The sequence below is a fragment of the Anabrus simplex genome, chromosome 1 (genome assembly GCF_040414725.1).
Source record: "Anabrus simplex isolate iqAnaSimp1 chromosome 1, ASM4041472v1, whole genome shotgun sequence".
NCBI lineage: Eukaryota > Metazoa > Arthropoda > Insecta > Orthoptera > Tettigoniidae > Anabrus > Anabrus simplex.
This window is the reverse complement of record NC_090265.1, coordinates 1,413,262,243-1,413,281,704: the sequence shown is the minus strand read 5'-3', so window position 1 is coordinate 1,413,281,704 and position 19,462 is coordinate 1,413,262,243. Positions and strand designations below refer to the sequence as shown.

The 19,462-nt window shown below is 36.3% G+C and overlaps 1 long non-coding RNA gene across 1 annotated transcript in view; it reads left to right on the top strand.

Annotated features, from left to right (window-relative positions):
* The window catches only part of LOC136879083 (uncharacterized), a 121,051-nt gene that overhangs the window by 78,246 nt on the left and 23,343 nt on the right, over positions 1–19,462 (top strand). Inside the window, exon 7 of the long non-coding RNA XR_010860891.2 lies at positions 9,172–9,246. This is a non-coding gene — a long non-coding RNA (uncharacterized lncRNA). The remainder of the gene's footprint in view (positions 1–9,171; positions 9,247–19,462) is intronic.

Below are 19,462 nucleotides of genomic sequence, written 5' to 3'. Positions count from 1 at the left end.
CTTCTCTCTCTAATGCCTTGATTTCTTCTATTTGATTTTATTACTCTGTATAATAGTTTCTGATTTCCACGACCAACATTTCTCCTTTTCTTCCTTGATACTGCTCTTATAGTTTCAATCTTTTGTCTTCCACATGTAACCTTTCTATCTTATTTTCATCCCTCTGATACGATTTTTTCTTTTCCTTATCCTTTACTTTCTTCACCTTTTCTTTTATTTCTTTTTTTATTTTGTCTCTCCATCACCACGTCTCCTTTCCCTTAACCTTTGCTTTTGTTTTCCCGCATACTTCAGTTGCTGCTCCCACAAATGTCTGTCTTAAATTGTCCCACTCTTCTTCTGCACTTCGTATTTCTGTGTTAGGCAACTTCATTCTTATACAATCTCGGAATGCCATTCTTTTATCCCCCTCCTCCAATTCCCAAATCCTGATCTTTGGTTTCTTCTTCAGTACAATTTTAGTAATTTTTACTTGTTTAGTTCCACAATTAATAATCTATGATCACCTTCCATAATTTCACTGGGGATCATCTTCATATTAATGTTATATCTTCCCCATTCTTGGTTTGTTATTATAAAATCAATGAGTGTTCCATACTGTCCATCCCGGCTATATCGGCTGATCTTATGACTATTCCTCAAAACCATGTGTTCTTTATTATCAGGTTATTTCCGATACAAAAGTCTAACAGTTTCTCTTCATCCTCATTTCTATCACCACACCCATGTGGGCCCAGAACATTCTCGTATCCCATTCTATCAGTTCCCTCATGGGCATTCAGATCTCCCATTATCATCTCCAACATTATGTGTTTCCAGTTCATTGAGGAAATCTTCTTCTTCTTCTGCACTACATCCTGAGCATACTCCTGTACTATCTTGAGTTTGCGAGGGCTAGGGAGTCTTTAATTTTCACGCCCTTCGTGGCCCTTGTCTTCCTTTGGCCGATATCTTCATTTTTCGAAGTGTCGGACCCCTTCCATTTTTCTCTCTGATTAGTGTTATATAGAGGATGGTTGCCTAGTTGTACTTCCTCTTAAAACAATAATCACCACCACCACCACTGTACTATCTTGAGTAGTTCCTTGTTTACCTGTATGTACATTATTGTAATTTCCAACCCCATATAAACACAGGCATAACAATACAAACCCATAAATAGCACAAAATGAGCACAAGAAGCAAAATACTTACCATTGGGGCAGCATCATTAAATTTTCTAGCATGGAGGGCACAGAACATAAAGGATGAGATGGCAGGATCTTAACTCACTATTTGATGAGTTGCCAGGTCAATATCACTAACCTGTGATAAAAGCAAAATTAAAATTCAGTAAATCAAACTTTACTTGAAAATTAGGAGGAAAAAAATTGATGAATGAGACTCAACTAAGATTTATAACTCTCAGCAATATACTGAAAAATAAACTAAAATTAAGAACAATAACTTAATATTAAAATTAATTCCTTAAAAGACCTTCCATGGTTGACTGTCAAGGTGTCACCTGTGTGGGACTAGGTCCCGAATTACAACTCTGGATGTGATCCAGTGAGGTGATAATGAGGCCGCTCCTCTGGAGTACAGACGCCTTGTGCAGCCGCCCCTAACCTGGAGAACAGACGCTGCATAATGGATTCCAGTGGCATTTCCTCCACTGTGGGGACCATCACCCCACCCAAAGGGGCTCATTCGCCCGAAGCCGTTGACTTCAGAAAATTGAAAGGAGGATTGGAAGAACCTGTATCAACAAAAAATATCAGAAAGATGGACAGTGGCGGTTAATACCTAATAAAGTCGTGTACAAAGAGCTAGAACCCATTACAGATACTATGCGTAAGAGGAGACTGGGATTCTTTGGACATATCATGAGGATGCAGGACTCGAGACTTCTGAAACAACTAGTACAACACAATCTCGTCTCAAAAAATACCACAACAGGATGTAAATGGATCAGAGAAGTAAGAGAGGATCTGAAGGAAATAGGCCTTACAACAGAAGACACCAAAAATAAGATAAAATTGAATACAAAACTCAAGAATACAAACCTCCGCTTTACCCTTACACAAAATAAACCAACAACACGCACATTTTCAACTGAGGAAAGGGCACGAAGATCGGAGCGTCTGAAGAAGTACTGGGAGGACCGCAAAGCCCGAACAATCCCTTCAAAGAGACCTGAACGACGGACTGACTAAAGTGATCCTATGTGGTCATAAAAGAAGAAGAAGAAGAAGAAGAAGAAGAAGAAGAAGAAAATTAATTCTTTAAATAATTCATTAAAAACCTATTTTTAATAATAAATTTTGAGTGTGCACTCAGATAACAATATAAAATAATTCTTATGATATAATAAAATAAGCAAGTTGAAGAACTTATACCCAAAAAAAAATTCTTGTTAAATTAATTCGTTGAAATAAGAAACTAATGTCTATTTTTAAAATAATTAAATTGTGAAAACACACTCAGATTACAAACTAAAGTAACTCTTACAGTACCGAGAAATAAGCGGAGTCTGCAGCTCGCATCAGAATCAATCAATGACAAATGTTAAAAAGGATACGTACGTTAAATATTAATTACACAACTGGCCAGCTTTTCTTTGTAAGTAGGTATATTACAACTAATCTCACAAAACTGAAATTTGTTTCCAGTCCCTGTACACAAGGATTTCAATTGTCCCAAAAACATGGTAACACACTGAATTTTAAAGGCAACGATATCAAACTAAATGTTCTACACATAAATAATTAAATGAACAGACAAGTGAATAGCAGGAATCCAAATTAAAATATTCCCCAAATTAGTTACAAATTATGAAGGGAAACACAATTAAAATTCCACAGTTAACTGAACAATGGTACACACAATGAAGCCACCAGCTTCCTAAGGCAAGCCAACATAATTCCTTAACAACAGCCAAGGGCCACACTAAATTAGCATACAGGGTGATAAAATAAGTGACACGCAGTAATGAAAGAAAGAAAACACAGACGGGAATAGACTGAGGAGCATAAACGTAAGTATCTTTAAGAAATGGGAGAAACAAATTTCAGTTTCCTACAACCACGATATTACAATAATAATAATAATAATAATAATAATAATAATAATAATAATAATAATAATAATAATAATAATAAGGTATAGCATTTGAATTTGTCATTTCCTCCAACAAAATATTAATAGAGGATTAAAATGCCGGTTAGTAAATTTAAATTTTAGGAGGCCCTGGAAAATGGTAACGCCCGAATAAGACAGGAAATAAACCATCCCAGAAAGAAGTTAAAGAATGATCCATTACGAAAATAATACTAGCACACAGCAGCATCCAGTACATTGATAACAGAGTAATAGATACCCCAAATGTGAACCAGGTAAAGTACAAGGAAATTCATCAACCAAAATTAATAATAATAATCATAACGATAATGTCAATTAAATGAAATGAATGGAATAATTTGCCTCTCATCCGCACATATACCGAGTTCCAGAATTACTCCATAATTAACTATAATTTGGATATAGAATTTTACAAAAATCTTGTTAGGCTACATTTTAATAGTTTGAAGATCCAATTTATATCATTAAAATGTCCGATGCAGAAGAAATCCCAGTTTAATTTAATGAATAAATGGTGGCCGGCATGTCCATTAAAGATAACTGTAATTTCAATTACGGTAGCGACGTTAACTCGAAACAATACTCACAGCATTGCCGAAATTCCCCACAATATTAATGTTACAATGTAGAATACTGTAGCGAAGCACGGGTACATTTTCTAGTTCATTTAAAAATTGAATTATTGGAATGAAAAGAACATTTCTCAATAAGAGGGAATGGATGATATTGTCATTTAACTTCAAAGTTCTGGAACTATAACTGTGAGTTTCTTTAGTCTCTTTAAAATGACTTCAGGATAAAAAGAAATGTAGAAAATATATGGTAAACATTAATTAATAGATTATCCCTTAAAAAATATACAATTCATTAAAACAGAATTGTGTTTTGTATTTGAACATTTTTCCACTATAAACTAATATTCTTTTTTTTTTTTTTTTTTTTGCAGTTTTGAGAAGGTTGATAGTATTCATGAAGCAGAGATGATACCCATCATTTTTGAAAGTGTTATCTGTCTGCCATTCAGTTTGGATGGAATAAACACAAATACAGCTAACACATTTTTCATCAAATTTGCAGAATTTCTATGAATTTGGTTTTATTTTAACCTTGAAATAGGAGTAAAAGAAATAAGGTATCCTTCCACAAGAATACCACCTCTCAAACAGAAAGAAGTGAACAATGAGTCAGTAGTTCCCTCAGTGATCACCTGGTTGACTGTTTGTTTCTTGTTAAAAACAGTTGTTGTGTTTGGTATGTTCTTGCTTTCTGTTTGCTGTGTGGAATCCAAAGCCACCTTAAGTACCTTATTCTATCACCACATATTTTAAAAACGTACAACCTGTTTTCCAGTCAGTGACCGGGTCAGTGATGAAATGAATGAAGCCCCCATCTTGCGGCAAGGATGGGAATTGTGCCGGCTGCCGAGGCTTGTTGCACTCCTCTGGAGCACTGATTAATGACTAGAGAGCGGATTTTTATGTAATTACATATTTTTTTTGCGTAAGTTTTAACGCAAGTTATGAAGTTCATTATTCCTATTGTGCATCCCCAAGTGTAAAAACTGAAGCTTATTTCACATAAAAACACATATTTTCACAATTGTTTTATGTAAATACATATTTTAAGAAAATCTATAATAAGCACATAAATCGCCAATATTTGTTGATCAATAAAATTTAAAATGCTTCTGTGTTATAAAACAATGCTCATATTTTCATTTTACGATTACGGTATTGTTTTTAACAGTGTATTTAAAACTTGCTGGTTACCGGCTATGTCGTTACATTTAGACAGTGATTTGATTTGCTGCACAAGATGTTTCCTTGCATGATGTCATTCCAACTCTTTATGAGTCAGCCCTCTCGGGTATTGTTTATAGAATATCAGCAAAAGGCAATCACGGAGAGATAAGGTGACGTAATTCCGTTACGACATGGGAGACTCGGAAGAATATTGCCCCACCATTAGGTAGTGGAATTTCATCACTCCTAAGAGTAAGGTTAGCTGTTCGGGTCCATATATAATTTTGTATGGATTTATAAGAAATTTTTCCTTCAGTGTCCGCTGCTATTCTTTTTATTGAAACAGTGATTCACCGTAAATGCGTGTGTCGTAACCTGCAAAATAATGCCAAAAGAGAAGTCGAGTACAAGGTCGTGTCTTCAACAATATGTAGTGGAATTTAAAAGCATTTTCACTACCGATGGAAAAGTATTATTTTGCCAACCGTGTGGTAAAACAGTACGTGCAGATCAACGTTCTCAAGTAATCCAGCATTTGTCCGGAAATAAGCATACTGCGGCTGCTTCGCGTGTGCGTTCGCGACAATTACTAATAGCTGAACCAGCTACTTCAAATGCAGGCCCATCTAAAATATTCCCAGTATTATTTAGATGTGTGCAGAGCATTTGTTTGCGCCGACATTCCTCTTGGTAAAATAAATAATCCGAGACTGAGAAATTTCCTAACAAAGTACATTAATTTTGAGCCTCCAGACGAATCCATATTAAGGAAAAACTATCTCCCAAAATGTTACGAAGAAACTTTACAGAGAATTCGGGCAGTATGTGATAGCGAAAAACTGTCGGTGAGCATTGACGAAACCACTGATCAAGTGGCAGAAAAGTAAGAAATGTTGTAGTTGGCGTGTTGAAGAATGACAAAATTGCTTGTGAACATTCTTATTTGCTAGCATGTAAAGAAATGCTTGCTGCAAACCACGTCACTGTAGCTAGGTTATTCAATGCACTTACTTTGGTCAAAAGGTATAAAATATGACCATGTATTGCTTTTCTTTACTGACAGTGCAGCTTACATGAAAAAGGCAGCCGAAGGCCTTTCTGTGAGCTTTCCGAAAATGATACACGTAACTTGCATTGTTCATGCTCTACACAGGTTATGTGAAACTGTGCGGGCTCAGTATCCTCAAGTGGATAAATTAGTGTCTAATGGCAAAAAAGTCTTCGTAAAAGCACCCTCAAGAATTGATCTCTTTAAAGAGAAAAACCCGGATCTTGTGCTTCCTCCTCTGCCTATTGTTACGCGGTGGGGTACCTGGCTTAGCGCTGTGGTATACTACTCAGACAATTTTGAAAGTTTTGCATCTGTTGTGAATGTGCTAGATAAAAATGACGCGTCGTCAATTGAGATTCTTCAAGAGATACTAAAAGACAGCTCTTTGAAAAATGATTTGGCGTTTATATCTGCCAATCTAAGCTTCTTGTGTAAAACTATAGACATACTTGAAAAATCCACTAACCTGTTGTCCGAAACAGTGAAGGAAGTGCGCGCTGTTGAAAATAAATTAGATTCACTCCCGGATTCGCAGGTACAGGGACTGTTAAAGGTCAAATATCAAAATTTGTTAAGGAAAAACAGAGGATTTCAAACAATGTGCCAAATTTCTAATGTATTAGAGGGTGCTCATGTTGGCAAAATTGATGGCGTTATTGTTGGTGACATTCCTCTCTTTAACTATGCTCGTCTGACATCCTGTGATGTGGAGCGATTGTTTTCGCAGTATAAGGCGTTCTTTAGAGATAATCGCATGCATTTGTGATGGACAATTTGGAGATGACCTTTGTTGTTCACTGCAATTCTGAGACTACTTCTAGCAACTAATATTCCAGCGTGTGATGGGTGAGTACGAACTGGTACTATTTTTTCAAAGATGATAGGTTGCTTTTGCCATATTTAAGCAAATCATTACCTTTAAAAAATAACCATTCATATTATCTACTCTGGAATATCAAAAATTAATATACCATACAGCATGTTTCCATACACAGACATCATTTTGCCTTAAGGAGCACGTTTGGTAGCACCATATTCTAATACAAAACATTATACTTATTTACTTCTTGAGCGTGAGTAGTTATGTGATATTTAAAGGAAAATAATTTCAATTTTTTATCACATATTTTAAAGTTTTTCAGCACATAAAAAATAAATATTTTTCACATTTTTAGCACATAAAAATCTGCTTCCTATTAATGACTGACAGATGAAATTAAATTATAGTGGAGAGTGTTGCTGGAATAAAAGATGGCAGGAAAAACCGAAGTACGCTGAGAAAAACCTATCCCGCCTCTGCTTTGTCCAGCACAAATATCACATGGAGTGACCGGGATTTGAACCACGGAACCCAGTGGTTAGAGGCTGATGCGCTGCCGCTTGAGCCACCGAGGCTCTTCTATCACCACATATGTTGTTTGAAATCCAAGGTTTAATGCTGTAGCACTTGAAGGTATCAGTACTAGAGTCTGTACCTGGTCATGTATATGCCCACTTTAAGTGATTTTCTCTGTAGATGGTTTCTCTATAATCCTTCTTCCTAAAAACATTCAACTTCTATCATTAAATAAACGTCCAACTCATTGGCTGAATGGTCAGCGTACTGGCCTTCGGTTCAGAGGGTCCCAGGTTCGATTCCCGGCTGGGTCGGGGATTTTAACCTTCATTGGTTAATTCCAATGACCCGTGGGCTGGGTGTTTAAGCAGTCTCCAACATGCCTGCAACTCACACACCACACATAACACTATCCTCCACCACAATAACACGCAGTTACTTACACATGGCAAATGCCACCCACCTTCATCGGAGGGTCTGCCTTACAAGGACTGCACTCGGCTAGAAATAGCCACACTAAATTATTATTAAATCAACAAGAAGCAACATGTTCCAACATTACTAAAAGTATACTGAATACATTCTGATGCAGTTTCAGTGTTTTATAATTCTATAAACTGCCTGGAGGGTATGATCGTTAAGGCATCATGTCTATATGGTCTGTCACCGTGGTTAGCCAGTTCAAGTCCAGTTGGTCAAAAAATGTTTCATCATCAGAATGTTGGCTGGCTGGGTGGTATACAATTTCTAATCACCAGATTACATGCCAAAAGCCTGGATTCAATTCCTAAGCTCCCCTCAGTGTTCATATGAAGTGAAAGCATATGATGCCATTGATGGTGATTCGTCCATGTGATGAAGATGTTAAGCCTGGAGCAGACCCCTTGGTGTTATTTGATATGAGTAGGTTATGTCCCGGGACCGCATCTCACCCTCTCCCCATAATTCGTTTAATCTCATTAACTGCTCTGATGAGGCTGACATCAGAAAGGGTACTGTATCTTGTCATAAAATTTTGCTGTAAAGATTCATCTCGCTTCATACCCGACCTCGTAGAGGAGCAGGACAAGGTTTAGACACAGACACACATTCATCAGTTCTATAAATGGCCATACAATTAATATTTCCATGCATGTGAAGCTGCTGGCAAAGGCTTGATCAACCCTAGAACACTAACCCTTCATAAATTTTACGATGGTAGGTAGCAGAACAGTATAGTTTATTGCCTTCCGCGCATGCGTGCCTCCTGCCAGTTTGTGTAGCTGATTTTTTCTAGCAGTTATTGGCTGTGGCATGTGCGATTGTTGATATCTTTGCTCATTCTTGTAATAATTGAGTGGATGTCGTCATATTGACGAACGGTTAGTGATAGTGTGAACTTTAAGTATAATGTGCCTTCATGCCTTTTCTTACACTTATACTTATTTTATTTATTTTCTTGATAGTTTTGATTTCTTTGCAATGTAAATAATCCACATTCATAATTTTAAGGGTTTGTTTGAATATGTTGTGTTATAAAATTCATTTCTTATAAAACGTGTTCATTTAATATTTTTTTGTGTATCAAGTTTTCTATACTTGATAAATAATCACATAAAATTATTTAATATCTACGTATTTTGATTCATGTTAAGTTTATGACACTATAGAAACTCTAAATAACCAAAATCTTGCCAAATATAAACTGCTTACCTAGAAAATATAACGATTATAATTTGGAGTAGTCAAATTTACAAAGGGTTAGTAATAATGTGTGATGAAATATGGTTAGTGTTCTAGAGTTAATATTATTTGGAAACAAGACTCTCATAAGAAAGCTTATGTGAAGATAATGTGAATTAATGAGGTTTTGTATTAAGATTTGTTGCACCAGAGTTTTAAATTCCCTTGCCAATTTGATACTGTTAAATGTATTGTTACAGGTATTATGTAGACCCAGTTGTTTTACTCAGAAGTATTCCTGCTGAATACCTGTACCAAATTTAGTGAGACACAAGGTAAGTCTCTGTTAATAATCACATTGCTGAATGAAAGTGTATCCAACTGTCAGAAAATAAGTTGAAAGTTATGTTGAAACTAATTTGACACAAATTATGTTTAAGCACTTCTGTACTGTAATAAAAATTAATTATAATACTCAGTATTGTTCATGTATTCAATACACTGTAGTTCGAACTGAACTATGCTAAAGAAAAGGAAAACATGGATGCAATAGGTGTGCAGTAACTTTGCACAAAAAATGTGTCACATTACAAATAACTGAGATAAAATACAATTTAAAATATGAAAGTGTAATATCAAATTACAAAAAAATGCAGTTGTGAGACATTTTAAGGATTTTTGTTAAGTCATACCATATTGTGACATATGATGGCAGATTATGTCATGCCTTGATAAATTAGATTGTGTAAGAACCTGATTCTGGTGGAGTCGTATAAGGTACTACTAATTGTCCCTTCTTGCTAATCTATACCAATAACTGTAGTTTGACTCATTGGCTGAATGGTCAGCGTTGAAGCCTTCAGTTCAGAGGGTCCCGTGTTCGATTCCCGGCTGGGTCGGGGATTTTAATTGTGTTGGATTAATTCTTCTGGCTCAGGGACTTCGTGTTTGTGTTTATGCCAACACTTTCCTCTTCATATTCAGACAACACACTACACTATCAACCACCACAGAAACACGCAATAGTGATTGCATCCTTCCATATAAGGTTGGTGTCAGGAAGGGCATCCGGCCGTAAAACAGGACCAAATCCACATGTGTGGGAAAAGTTGTATAAGGATAAGAATAAGAAGTGAAAGTTGAACTGTAGCACTGTATAAAGGTAGGTATAAGAATTAAAACAGGCATAAATTAATGAGTTATTTACATGCACTTGGTTCCAGGGAAACAGGTGTTGACAACACATGAGTGAACCCACTCTGAGGCTAGAAGGGAATTGATTCTGAACACAGCTTTTTACACTAATGTTCCATATGACTAAAAGAGAACATTCTAGCCTCTATTTCTGCTTTTCCTCATTGTATTTACTGCTTCATCAGATAGCACTATTACAAATCAAAACTTTATGATCATTTTAGATGTTACAGCAGCAAGATATTTTACAAAATAGTGTTTGTGTGCTATATATGTGTTTTAAAATATCTTTATGATATTTTAATGTTAGCTGAAAATTATCCAATAAGGATTGAAACATGTACTAATAAACTATTTATTGTAACTGTATAGTTGACAAGAGTATTGAATATGTTGACTTTTAAGAAGGTTTCTTTAGCAGAAAATTTTTTGATCTTCAGTAGAAAAGTGTCAAATCTCCTCAAGGAGACCAAGATGAGAGGGTATGAAATAGGGACTCAGAAGAGAAGAATTGGGTATAGAAGAATTGAGGTTCATCTGGAGAGAGTCTGTCTCTTTGAGGATGGTAGTCACTTATGACTTCTCATTAGGTTCAATGGTTCAATGAACCCTTGTCACTAAGAAGCCACTTATATTCCTGATTATTACTTTTCTATGGGTAAAATCACAGAGGATATTAGTGTTTATTTGGCTTTCTTTACATAGAGCATAAGACATCTCTCACCAGCCCTGCTGGGTGTTTCATTCTGCTTCTAAAATAGAACTGGCCAAGAAACAACTGTTGAGAGCTATAAGGAAAATGTACTTTAAAGTGAATGCAGAGATCACCACAGAAAGTTGTGGCTCTTATACTTCCCTTCTCTGCCACACTACCATTTTCTTCATTCACATGATCCTCCTTTCTCATACACTATCCTCCTCTCTCCAACCTGTCTGGAGGCAGCAGAATAACAGCAAGGTTCATCTTTGTTTTGCTAACACTTAGAGGTCTTATACATATTTGTGACATGTCATTACAGCTTCACTGACATCCGTGACCTCTCAGTGAAGACTATACACATCCGTCAGTATCGCTTCAGTACTAGTAGCTGGAAGTAGGTGATTTTCAAGATGACAAAGTTTATAGACATGGAATGGGTAGTAATTGCTGTAATTATGGATGGAGAAGAATGCCATCAAGTGAAAAATTGAAATGGGTACATGAGGGATGGGAGAAGAGAGTGAGTATACGATGTAGAATTTGTTACCCTGTACAATGACCTAATGGATGATGACACAATTTGTTAAAAATATTTCAGAACATCTGAATATTGTTTGTAAAATGTTGCCAATTCAGATTTGTTGAATCACTGAATATGTAAAAATGAAAATAAAAACATAACTTATGTATAGCTTATCTGCTTTTCTTGTCATATTCCAAATGTTAGTTTTGAAACTAAAATACATGAATTTCAGTGGTGATAAATCATAAAGAACAGGAAAATTACAAACCAGTTCAATAAGTTGTTTGCATTCCATTTTTCTCACAAACACACATAAACTCCACATACAACACGTCCAAGAAACAGCAAAAATATTGTGGTGATGATACAAAATGTCATGCAACAGATACTACAGTGATATTGACACAAAGATTATGGCACAGTGTCTAACAGGCATGGATGTATCAGTCAATTAGAAAAAAATATTATTCACCATTTTTTTCTATTTGTTTTATGTCGCACCAACACAGATAGGTCTTATGGCGACGATGGAATAGGAAAGGCTTAGGAATGAGAAAGAAGTGGCCATGACCTTAATTAAGTTCTATTCATCTTCAGTTTTGCTGATTTTACAGTCATGAGTGTGAAAAGCATTCCTGTTTCCTTGTGCATATATCAGTCAGTGACAAAAAAGCCTGGCGAGAAATATTAAATTGGCTCTCCTAGCTCTTCTTGGAATGAGTTAATTTTACAGTCTTTAGGCACGTCAGAGTATGAAATTATGAAATATATTCCTATGCCTATATGTATCTGTAGAGAAACATTCTGGTGAGAAAGGTCATCTGAGAAACCTGGACACACTCACAGTGTCTCAATACAAAATGATTACCAGAAAAAGAAAACATAGGCTAAGTACCAGTGTTATTCTAAAATATATTATTAAGCTTTTACTACAGTCCACATCTGTAACTGCCACCCTTGAGGACCAGGGTTGGATTACCTATAAGCCAGAAAATTAAGATTGGCAATAGAACTGGCATGTGGTTAAAACGGTACATGCAGCTCACCTCCTTTGATGGTATACCTGATAAGAGCTGCACTACCTTGGAATGAGGACACAAACGTTTTTAACACGTTGAGTGCCAAGCTCATTGTAGCACACTATTCCACTGGTGCCAGGCATGAATTTCAATAGTATTCCACTGGTGTCACAGCAATTATACGTCCTGTAGGCTGTTTATATAATCTTGGGATATATTAATGTTATCTACTAAGTAAACTTTATCTCATCATACCAAGGTCATGTGTGACGCCATATGGTGTCACATCAATTTTTATTAAGCATAATATATAGCGTGATGCCATACGGTGTCACAGAATTTTTCTATGCTTTATATGGAATGTACAACACAAATTTCAAATATGTCAAAGTTATGTAATAATTCAAACTAACACAATATTTATGAAAACCTGCTGAAATGCAAAACAAGTCCTTATATTACATTACATATTTTTACCCCCTGTGGGTGGGGGATGTAGATGAATAATACATCCCCTGTATTCTCTGCCTGTCATAAGAGGCGACTGAAAAGGGGCGACCAAGACGAGGACGTGGATTATGGTTTGGTACCATCTGTTGGACCACCCATGGATGGGAAGGGTTGAATACATCCACACATAATTCCTGCCGGTCGTAGAAGGTGACCTAAAGGGTCATGTAGCCATCGGTCTGCTCTTTATGTTTTTTTTTTTACTAGGGGCTTTACCGTCGCGCCGACACAGATAGGTCTTATGGTGACGATGGGATAGGAAAGGCCTAGGAGTTGGAAGGAAGCGGCCGTGGCCTTAATTAAGGTACGGTACAGCCCCAGCATTTGCCTGGTGTGAAAATGGGAAACCACGGAAAACCATTTTCAGGGCTGCCAATAGTGAGATTCGAACCTACTATCTCCCGGATGCAAGCTCATAGCCGCACGCCTCTACGCGCATGGCCAACTCGCCCGGTCTTTATGTTTTTAGGGTTAGTTGTAGACCAATTCAAAATTCCTGATGCGCGTGCTCCTGTGGCTGAATAAGTATCGATTTGAAGATTCAGATGCTCCTGGCTTGTAAATGGAAAACCTTTCTGTGTCCCTACACAAGGGCCTCAGTCATCATTGTTCACATGATTGTGTACACCATTTTCACCAGCAACGTCCCCACCTATAATGTCACTATCAGTATCACCACTGTCTTCCACGTCACTCAATACATCCATCATGATGTCAGTGCACTTATCGTCACTAGCGTTATATTCACTATCATCAACACTTACATCTTTCCCTCCCTCAGAATTTATAAGTAATTCACAAATATCCAATTCACTAATTTTCTTCTTGGTAAGTCACTTACCATTTCTACCAAGAATATTACCAATATACCATTTTTTAATATTTTTGCACAGCTATAAAAACTGAATGATAATTCGCACGTAAACGAGGAAAAAACAAGGCCTGGGGCGCTTTCACTTGTGAGAATGATCACTGGCCACTCAGTGATTTTGGAAGAATACTGTGGCGCCTTATGGTGGCACATAGTAGCAACACACAGCTGGAATAGTTTGCACTTCACGTAGCACCAATTTTACGCGCATAGATGTCACAGCTGATTTTCTACAGTGCATTACCCGAAACTCTGCTGTGCCGCCATATGGCATCGCGCCAACTCTGATTTCAAGACCTGTTCATCTCAAATTTGAAAACCAGTGTGACACCATATGGCGTCACGTGGCACCCAACGTGTTAACTACAGTAATGTAGTTATATGTATCGCTCTTTCATGTTTAAAACCATGTTAGTTTTAACCTTGTTTAGCAACAAAAAATGAAAATACAAACATCAGTAAATAAGCACAATTTAAAATTTGAACACCACTGCTGAAGCTCATCCAGCAAGTGCCTGTAGATGATTTCAGTGCCCGTCATTAAAAGGTTGTTAATAATAATAACTGCTACTGTATTTGGTGTATAGCATTATCAATTTGTATTCTACATGAAATATGTCATGGAATTACATGAGATGTATGTGGTGACTTTTCTAACTCCTCTTTCATAAATATATACAACTACCAGTTGTATATACTGGACATTACATTTTAATTTATGGTACCTGATCTTTAAATACTGTATGTAGCTTATTGTAATATTTAAATTTCAATTTACTCTTATTTTGCCATATGAAATAATAATAATAATAATAATAATAATAATAATAATAATAATAATAATAATAATAATAATAATAATAATAATAATAATAATAATAATAATAATAATAATAATAATAATAATAATAATAATAATAATAATAATAATAATAATAATAATAATAATAATAATAATAATAATAATAATAATAACAACTATCAGTTATTACTGCAGCATTTGAAATATTACAAATTTTGAACTGACAGTAGAACAAATACAGTAATTAAAGTTTATTATATTGGAATTAGTCAAGTATGCCTTTTATTATATTAAGATTCCTTAAATTCATGGCATGTGTAAAATTATGTATAAACTACTACAGTACAGTAATTTGGTATTTCTACATACTTAATTGGTGTATGTTCTCCCAAAGCTTATCTGACACAAAATGATTGTAATGTTGTACATCCTTCTAGTCCCACAGAGCAATATGAAATGTAAACAGCACTTATTAATTAATTGTTTGATATCCATGTTGAATCCAAGGTATAAGAGCAGAGAGCAAAGCAGCAATATCAAGTGATTTTCAATGCAGGTCTCTGCTTGTGATGAAAGTGACACTCTGCTCTCTGCTCCACTATGCAAGCTCCCACTTGCAAACTCGAGTTTGATTTTTCTGCTTTGCTCACTGCTCTGCTCTATGCTCCACAATGCAAGCTCCCACTTGCAAACTTGAGTTTGATTTTGCTGCTTTGCTCACTGCTCTGCTCTCTGCTCCACAATGCAAGCTCCCACTTGCAAACTTGAGTTTGATTTTGCTGCTTTGCTCATTGCTCTGCTCTCTGCTCCACAATGCAAGCTTCCACTTGCAAACTTGAGTTTGATTTTGCTGCTTTGCTCACTGCTCTGCTCTCTGCTCCACAATGCAAGCTCCCACTTGCAAACTTAAGTTTGATTTTGCTGCATTGTTGAACGTGAGGAACTTCATCTTACTTGCCCCTATTTGAACTGAGATCACAATTGAAATTAAAATCTTGTAGGTTCCACCTTGTTCAATATAAATACACTGTTGTTAGATGGTTTATACAAATATTTTATTGCAGAACTAGTTTCGGCATTCATTTAGGCACCATCATCAGCTGCATTGTAAGTAGAGAAACTTGGAGATATAACATTATAAAACAACATATTAATATAATTAACTCCTTATTATCTATCTAATGTTAAGTTTAAAAACTACTTTACAAACAAGATAACCCTTGTGAGTCAAAAATGTAAAAACTCAACTCTGAGTGATGAGTTGTCTTCAATATTCTGTGATATTATCATGGGCGCCCATATAACAGTTTGTAGGTGGGGGCGGGGCATAGACCTGGGGGTTCGTAGCATTTTTAATATTTTGGAAGTTAAATGGTGACTTGTATTCTGCGGTAGAATAATCCACGGTATACCCTGCCTATTGGTGGGAGATGGTAATACCACTTCTACGTAATACTGACTTTTAAATCATTTTCTTGAAAGGAAAACACATGACTACATTAGATTTTTGCCTTTCCCTGAGAGCTACAGGGGGGCCATGGATATTATTCCATACACTCGTAAAAATCAAGTTCAACTACAATCTTAAAATTGTGAAATTAGAGCTGAATCAAGTCCTAAAATGTTAAAATGTTCATTTCACAGATGCCTTGCTAGCCATTTATTGGACAAAAAACTCATTTTCATTAAATTGCTAAACTGCGCCGTCTTCTGAAGTTTATTGATATGTGGAAACTTAGTTCTTATGTTGTATATCTAATGATTAGAAATGTGATTATTTGCCCTGATGTTGTTAAGCGGGCATAGGCTCTCAGTTTAATACAACCCTCAACGGCTGTGTACTTTACACGGTGACTGCAGCATGACAAGTGTGGCCTGCTTAACAACATCAGGGCAAATAATCACATTTCTAATCATTAGATATACAACATAAGAACTAAGTTTCCACATATCAATAAACTTCAGAAGACAGTGCAGTTTAGCAATTTAATGAACACAATGAGTCTTTTATCCAGTTAATGGCTAGCAATGCACCTGTGAAAAGAACATTTTAGGACTCGATTCAGATCTAATTTCACAATTTTAGGATTGTAGTTGAACTTCATTTTTACGAGTGTATAGAATAATAGCCATCATAGATTATTGAAGAAAACTCATCACTCAGAGATGAGATTTTACATTTTTGACTCACACTGGTTATCTTGTTTGTAAATTAGAGTTTTCAAACTTAACATTAGATAGATATTAAGAAGTTAATTATATCAATATGTTGTTTCTCTACTTATTATGCAGCTGATGATGGTGCCTAAATGAGCGCCGAAACTAGTTCTGCAATAAAATATATGTTGTAAAAACCATCTGACAACAGTGTATTTGCATTGAACAAGGTGGAACCTACAGGATTTTAATTTCAATTGTGATCTCAGTTCAATACGGGCAAATAAGATGAAGTTCCTCATGTTTAACGAAGCAATGGAATCAAACTCAAGTTTGCAAGTGAGAGCTTGCATAGTGGAGCAGAGAGCAGAGCAGTGAGCAAAGCAGCAAAAACAAACTCAAGTTTGCAAGTGGGAGCTTGCATAGTGGAGTGATGAGCAGAGCAGAGAGCAAAGCAGCAAAATCAAACTCAAGTTTGCAAGTGGGAGCTTGCATAGTGGAACAGAGAGCAGAGCAGTGAGCAAAGCAGCAAAATCAAACTCAAGTTTGCAAGTGGGAGCTTGCATAGTGGAGTGATGAGCAGAGCAGAGAGCAGAGCAGTGAGCAAAGCAGCAAAATCAAACTCAAGTTTGTAAGTGGGAGCTTGCATTGTGGGGCAGAGAGCAGAGCAGTGAGCAAAGCAGCAAAATCAAACTCAAGTTTGCTAGTGGGAGTTTGCATTGTGGAGCAGAGAGCAGAGCATCACTTTCATCATGAGCAGAGAGCTGCATTCAAAATCACTTGATATTGCTGCTTTGCTCTCTGCTTTTATACCTTGAATTAAGTGCTGTTTACATTTCATATTGCTCTGTGGGACTAGAAGGATGTACAACATCACAATCACTTTGTGTCAGATAAGCTTTGGGAGAACATACACCAATTAAGTATTTAGAAATACTAAATTACTGTACTGTAGTAGTTTACACATGATTTTACACATGCCATGAATTTAAGGAATCTTAATATAGTAAAAGGCAAACTCGACTAATCCCAATATAATAAACTTTAATTACTTGTTCTACTATGTCAGTCCAAAATTTGTAATATTTAAAATGCTGCAGTAATAACTACTGCTTTGCTCACTGCTCTGCTCTCTGCTTTGCACACCGCTCCACTATGCAAGCTCCCACTTGCAAACTTGAGTTTGATTTTGCTGCTTTGCTCACTTCTCTGCTCTCTGCTCTACTATGCAAGGTCTCACTTGCAAATTTGAGTTTAATTTTGCTTCTTTGCTTGCTGCTCTGCTCTCTGCTCTGCTCTCTGCTTTGGTCACTGCTCTGCTCTCTGCTTCACTATGCAAGCTCCCACTTGCAAATTTGAGTTTGGTTTTGCTGCTTTGCTCGCTGCTCTGCTCTCTGCTCTGCTCACTGCTCCACAATGCAAGCTCCTATTTGCAAACTTGAGTTTAATTTTGCTGCTTTGCTAACTGCTCTGCTCTCTGCTCTGCTTGCTGATCCACTAAGTTTTAAGCCTTAGGTTTCCCCAGCAAGCTAACTTTTCAAGTCCTCCATTACAAAAAGAAACCTTGAAATCAAGGCTTTTGGAAGCCACTTCTGCTTCTGAATATTTCTCATGACCAGTCTTGTAAAGGTAAATCATTCAACTCAAATTTACTTTTGCTACAAATATTCTGGGCTAAACCATCGACTTTCACAATTTTGGCTTAGGTCAGTGTGTATATTATCCTTACGGTCTGGATTTTATGTTAATTTATCTCTGCATGTGAAGTGTGGAAATTAAAAGATAAGGAAGTTCATGAAGAATTTCTGGAGAGATTGAAACAAATTCTAGTAACTGAAGTAGGAAATGTGGAAGTTGAATTATGGCATCCAACCTTCAAAGGGCATTTGTAAGTGGGGCAGGAAGTTCCTGTAGTAGAACATTGACAAAATTGAAAGAAAAGGAGACACCATGGCAGAATGAAAAGGTGAGAGAAGCAATGAAAGAAAAGTATAAAGTATGGCAAGATTGGATTAGAGTTAGATAAATGAAGAAAGCATAAGGTAGCATCTTGATAAAAGAAATTGGTAAGAGCAGAAAAGTTAGAAAGGTTTTACACAAAAGATGGAAACAGATAGAGTTGTCAGTAAAATAATGTTGTATAGAACTGTACAAAGTTATAAGAAAGAAAGAGTTTATATAAAGCTGATGAAAGAGGAAGATAGAGAGTTGATCACACATCCAAAAGAAAACAATATAGAAGGAGTATTTTGATGCAAAACGTCAGAAATTGTGCAGAAGGGACAGTTGACTCAATAGTAGAAGATGATATAAAAACATTAGTGGTGGAATTAGCAGTCTGCAAAATAAAAAGGAGAAAGGCACCAGCAATCAATAAAATTAGTGTGGAAATAATAAAGGCTGCTGAACTTGTCAGACCACAATGGGTATACAGACTATTAAAGTGAATATGGAAACAGAAATGTGTGCCAGAAGAATAATACCAGTCTTTAAGAAGCGGGACAAAAAATGTTGGTGATAACTCTTACCACAAGTTTCAAAAATACTGGAGAGGATAATAGATAGGAGAATGAGAAGAAAGATAGAAGGAGAATTGCAGGAGGAACAGTATGGCTTTAGAAGTGGAAGATCTACAGTGGACCCTGTCTTCAGCATGTGGTAGGCTAATTAATGGAAAAGAATTGGGAATATGGAAAGGATCTGATCATGGAGAATTGCAGGAGGAACAGTATGGCTTTATAAGTGGAAGATCTACAGTGGACCCTGTCTTCAGCA